Consider the following 6,137-nt stretch of genomic DNA (forward strand, 5'->3'; position numbering starts at 1 on the left):
AACTGGACTCGTTGCGGAATCACATATCCCCAGGTTTTGTCCCATGATAAAATATGAAGAATACAGAATAAAATATTTTATTATGGGAACGATCTTTTACAAATGAGCCCAAGACAGTCTCTGGCTTTATCAAATATATCTAAGACATGGGCTACACCTATTTTTTATGGTATGACTTTCTGTTTAGGGGGTGATTTTTCACTTTGGGGTTATACTGGTGTTTATGTGCACTCAATTAATTATACTGGTATAAAGGTGGCTTATACTGAGATATCTGACTCCTTTTCCCATATGGGAATGACTATACTGATATAAGCATCTTTATATTAGTATAACTGCATGAATGGCACCAACTGGGGGCTTCGTGGGGGGAGTAACCCCCTGTTCTCCTCCACCAAAGGTTTTTGCAGATTCTCAAAATTCCATAGGTTGCTGAGACAGCAGGGGTCATAGCCATGATTCCATACTCAATTACTATAGACGCTAACAAAATGGTATGGAGCATCTCTCCAGCTGTGTGGCTGCAACGCCACTGAACTTTGATCCAGCCTCTCTTCTGTACAGATAGATGGATGTCTGGGCCGAATTTCTGTGAATAATGGTGTGATCTGGCACATGGAAACTGGCAGGAACCAGATTTTACCCCCCTCCATCCCCGCCCCACGAAATATCTGAATTGGCTCCTCTGAACTGCACTCCCACTAGAGGGATGGTAACACTTAAAATATACCAGTAACATTGCATTAATGCATGAACTCTCAGAGTATGAAAGCGTGGGATCTCCAGGAGTGACTAGGGCCAGCTTTCTCTCCACTCTTGTTTCCCATCCCTTGTAGAGGCCAGCCACAAGCTGAGCACAAGAACTGCTTAATTATACCCATAGAGCTACACAGGTACAACTTCTGTGTGCAGATAATTGAACAGAACAAGCGGTTAACATAATCCCTATATTGCAATCTCTGTTTTAATGCCTAGCAGTTAAAGTCATACAGTTCAGAACCTTGCTGAGAAGTAAAGACAGTTCAACTAAAGATTTCAACAGATCATAAGAAGGTAGAGGATATTCCTTTTAAACTTCTAAGTATTGCCAGGCTCTCTCTTTACTAAGGATTTGTGCTTGATTAAGATAATTACATCACAGGCAGCCGAAATCCTTTAGACGGATGATGGGAGCCGTAAACCTGCTGTAAACCACTTTGTTAAACTAGAGTTCTTCAGCAAGTCAAAGCTCCTTTTGTTTTTTTTTGAATGGATTGTTTAAATCCAAGCGTAAAAGTGAATTTGACAAAACATAGCAACGGGGAACAAAGCTGCACCAGCTAGTGGGTTCTTACTGAGTCTACAGCAGAAATAAAGCAGCAGTTTCCAAGGCAGGAAGAAAGTGGAAACACTACCCCTGAGTGAACCCTCTCAGAGGACAATTTGTCCGGCCCTGCCCTAGCCAGGGTGAATCTGCCCAAGTGGTTCCCTTCCATCTCTGACATCTGAGATTCTAAAATAGATTAGCATGAAGGGGCTGCGTCCTCTGAGCCCTCAGGGAATTTTCTGGCTCTGTTAGAACGTATTGCAAAGAATGAAAGCCATGCCATATGAGAAGGAAGCTGGGACTGGTGTGAGGAATTCGCAGCTGATAGAGAGTATGACTGATTAAGGGCATGGCTGCACTTGCAGGTGTAGAGTGCAGGGAGTTAAACCAGCCCTCGGAGAGGGCAGCAGGGAAAATGCTGCCCTGTGTTCACACTGTCAGCTGCAAACGCAGTGGCGTGGCAACATTAGCAGCTCTCGCAACGCCACAGAGAGCAGTGCATTATGGTACGTATCCCAGTGTGCAAGTGGCTGCAGTGTGCTTTTCAAATCGGAGGGGTGGAGTGTGACAGGGAGCATGTTGTGTGTATGTGGGGGGAGAGACTGTGTTGGGGGGCAGAGAGTGTGTCAGCATGCTGTCTTGTAAGTTCAGACAGCAGCAGAGGGAAGGGGAAAACCATGACATCAGCCCCCACCCCCACCCCCACCTCTCTTTCTCACACACTATGCACAAATGCCTGCCTCTGCAGCAGGAGCATTCCACAGTGATGGTTTGTTTTGTGTCCCAGAGCAGATAAGCATGCCGGGTGTCAGAAACCGAGCTTTGAAAGGGGATATCCGCATGCCTGCAGCCAGGGGCGACTCTAGGAATTTTGCCGCCCCAAGCATGGCAGACAGTCTGCCGAAACCGCAGGACCAGCAGACCCCTCGCTGGCAAACCGTGGAGGCAGCCTGCCTGCCGCCCTAGCAGCGCCAGCAGAGCACCCCCGGCGGCTTGCCGCCCCAAGCAAGCGCTTGGCGGGCTGGGGCCTGGAGCCGCCCCTGCCTGCAGCCGAGTTCAAAACAATGAGAAGAGTGGCTATTTGACTTCAAGGTATTATGGGACATTTCTGGAGGCCAATCACAGCACAATAATACAATATGTCATCCACGCTGACACCCGGGCATTTCAGCCAGGAAGGAGCAAGCTTTATGCTTCTTGTGGAGGTGGATTACCAGGAGCGCTCCAGCCGCGGAGTCCAGGCACTCTAAGTGCCTTGCCAGTGTGGACACCTCAGGAGTTAGGGTGCCCGGGACTGATTTAATGTGCTCTAACTTGCAAGTATAGCCAAGGCCTAAAATAGGTGGAACTGTGCTCACATATAAAAACACTGGCACTGGGCCGGCATTTAACAATTTCTTTAAGTGGATATGGCATCATGGGAGGAGTCAGAAATCTGAGCTCCATGACCTGTTCTGCTACTAATTTACCCTGTGACATTTAGCAAGTCGCTTTAAATAAAAGCCAAAGAAACCCCCTCTTGGACTCAGTTTTCCCATCTGTAAAGTGGGGTTAATAATGCTCCCACAGCTTTGTAAAGTGCTTTGGAAATTTAGGATGAAAACTACTAAGTAGATAAGTGCTAAGATTTCTTAGAACTCATGTGTTGGCTAGTGAGATGAGGGCTTTAAATTGAGACCTTAACCACCTCCTAGATATTTAGTAATGCAAGGGAATTCCTACTTCCTCAGTGTGCAATCTATAAACTATAGACGAATGCCCTTATTTCTAGTGGATATGTGTCAAAGCTGCATATCTGCCAAGAAAAGGGCCAGCAAATGATTTCTACCCTGACCATTAATCTCTAGAATTAGTAGCTCCAAATCCGGCATGTGCGTGTATTCAACAAAATAATGAACTCCGGGAGATTTATGGTGAATAACTGTCATTTAATGCAGTTTTTGGTTTCAGAGATGAAGAGAAATATCTACGCAAGCATGTAGATGAAGTGGAAAAACTTTAATAAAAATCACTTGTTTCTTTCAAGCATTCAGTCCTGGCATTTATCACCCAACACACAATAGGCAGAATACTCAGATGTTAGCAATTGTGTATGATCAAAGCTTTATTAAAATGTTCTTTATTATTAACAGCTACAAAAGGAGGAACCACATTCTAAAAAAGAATGAAAACAGTTTGAGGCACATAATCATGTCAGCTGAAGACAAATCTTGCTATTCAAGCTTTCCAACAGATTCTAAATCCAGCCACAAGCAGATGATTGATTGATTTATATGAGGGATAAATTTGTCTTTGGAGGTACTTAAATATCTGAGCCATCATGGCACTACTCCAGGTTTATGCTGGCGATAGATTTCAGTCGAAATTTAGGATTGATTCAGGGGTAGAGGTGATGGTGATTTGTAAAGAGACACAGGATGATGGGCTCTAACTTTGGTACTGGAACCACCCAGGGTGGGGCTCAATTTCCAAGAGAAGGAAATAGGTCAGTTCAAGGCCCTCACTGACTATAAAGACATGGAGTATGAGCCTGATGTCTTTGCCATCAGTGGGGTAACTGAAAGTAACCTGCTAGACTGAACCACAGCCATGAGATGGGCCTTATTAAACACAGAGGAAGCAGTGAAGGCTTTTGTGGCAAATAGCCTCCTTCAAGGAGAGCCAGTCCTTAGGTGCTCAGCACAACCTAGAAGGTGGTAACGCCTCTGCTTCCCAAAGTAAAGGAAGAGCTTTCTAGAATGGTCTAAGAGAGCACATTGGAGAGGCAAGAGGCATGAGGCAATATCTTTTATTGGACTAACTTCTGTTGGTGAGAGAGGCAAGCTTCTGAGCTACACAAAATTGTGTCTTTCCCCGGCAGAAGTTGGTCCAATAAAAGATATGACCTCACCCACCTTGTCTCTCTAATATCCTGGAACCAGCCCAGCTACAACAACACTGTACATCCACACCTGCTTAGCTCTAAAGACTCTACAAAGCAGTAAGACTGAGCCTTCCATGAACCATGGAAAAGAAGGGCCTAGATCCTTGGCTGTGGCTAAGACGCATACATCACAACTCGGGAGGTGGGAGAACAGGGGTTAAGGCAGCTTTGCATTCTCAGGATTATAGGCCAGCAACAGGCCCAGCCAGACCTGCCGACGGGGGGCCAATTGTCTGGGTGAGGCCAGGTGATTTAAAAGGGCCTGGGAGGGCTCCTAGGTGCGTTCAACCGCTCCGGACCCCACACTTTGGGGAGTCCCGCAAGCCAGTGCGATTGGCCAGCGTTGTCGGTCCCGGAAGTGAAGCCTTCATCACTTCCGCCCCAGGCCCCAACTCTCCCTAGGGACGGCCTTGTCCCCAGAGCCAGGAATTGCTGTTGGCTGGCCTGTACCCAGCATAAGATAAAGCAGACCTGGAAGTGACACAACAAGAACTGGCCTGTTTCTAGGAGCAGCAAGATACTGGGGATTCAGTTCAAAATACTTTTCAAGACTCTTGGACAGAGAAGGAGCACGTCTCCCGAACTGCTGGGAGGGGGGCTGCTCCATGGGGTCCCACTGTCACTATTGACAACCAGGGAGGCTGGCTCACAGTGTCCGCTGACAGAATTCTGCTTTCCATCCCTGGCTACAGACCAGTGTTAAAGCAATAATGTCTCCTCCCCTGGGCCACTCACCCTGGCCTCTGTAGGCAGGAGGTTAAGGTCATTCTCCTGAGGAGAGGGGTCACAGGAGGTCCGTCCCCCCTCTGGCTGAAAACTCCATTGTTTCACTTTCATTTTCCTACCATGGTCGCAAAGCAGGCAAAACAGTGTCCTGCTAATCAGCAGGTCACGGTGGTGCAAGAGCAGCACAGATCAGGAAGGCTTATTATGGGGAGTACACACTGGCCCCCATCAGTGCACTTTGTAACTCCTGCTCCACTGAATTCACAGGAGATTTTGCCTAGGTTAAGACTGAGTAAAGAGTTCAGAATATGTCCCTAAGAGGCAGAGCCAGGCAGGGCCCAGGCCTAGAATCTCAGCAGGGTTCTGGGAAGATCTGCAGAGGGAAGAGTGAGTCCTCCCATCAGAGCCGATCTATGGCAGTAGAACTGTTCTACCAATGCCGTAGCCTAATGGTCTGATTAGACTCTGTCATGCTAACTCACTCACTTCGGGAGGAATTATACAGTATGGGATCCTCTGCCCAGGCCTCACTTCCAAAGGCTTCCTGGACACTGCTATGCAGGGACCCCCTGCAGATCTGCATTGCACAAAGTGCAGGGTTCCACATAGTCCTGGCAGCTTCTTCAAATCCTGTCACCACACCTGGGGCAATGGAACTGCCCTTGTTCTATGCTTGTTGGGAGTGTGGGGAACAGGACTGGCCCCTAAGTGCATGGTCTGTGACAAACACTTGAAATCGTTTTAACGTTCCATAAGTATTATGTTGCACCCAAACCACAGAGAGCATAAAGCATGGGATTTCCATTGGCATTTGTGAATCCAATCTTCAAATGTGGGTGCCTCAGGATTGGGGCCTAAATTCAGGAATCAGCAGCTACCTGCTTCTCTAGAGGCACCTCGGGTTGGATTTAAGTGGCTAAAACAGGAATGTAGGTGCCTAAATAGTGATTTCTGCAATCAAGTTTGAAACTAGGGCTCTATCTTGTTATCTAAGAGAACAGTCTCAAATCCAGTCCCTGCTCAATTCCACCCATTGTATGGCACTGTAAGCCAGCCATTCATTCCATATTCCTTAAATAAACTCCTTTCCCCTGGGCACAGCATTTCCAACTCATTCCCAGAGCTGGCAGCTCATCTTTCCCCAGTGGCTCCCTCTTCCCCTAATTTAAATCAACCTTCAAA

Source organism: Gopherus evgoodei, chromosome 12 (assembly GCF_007399415.2).
Source record: "Gopherus evgoodei ecotype Sinaloan lineage chromosome 12, rGopEvg1_v1.p, whole genome shotgun sequence".
NCBI classification, from domain to species: Eukaryota; Metazoa; Chordata; order Testudines; family Testudinidae; genus Gopherus; species Gopherus evgoodei.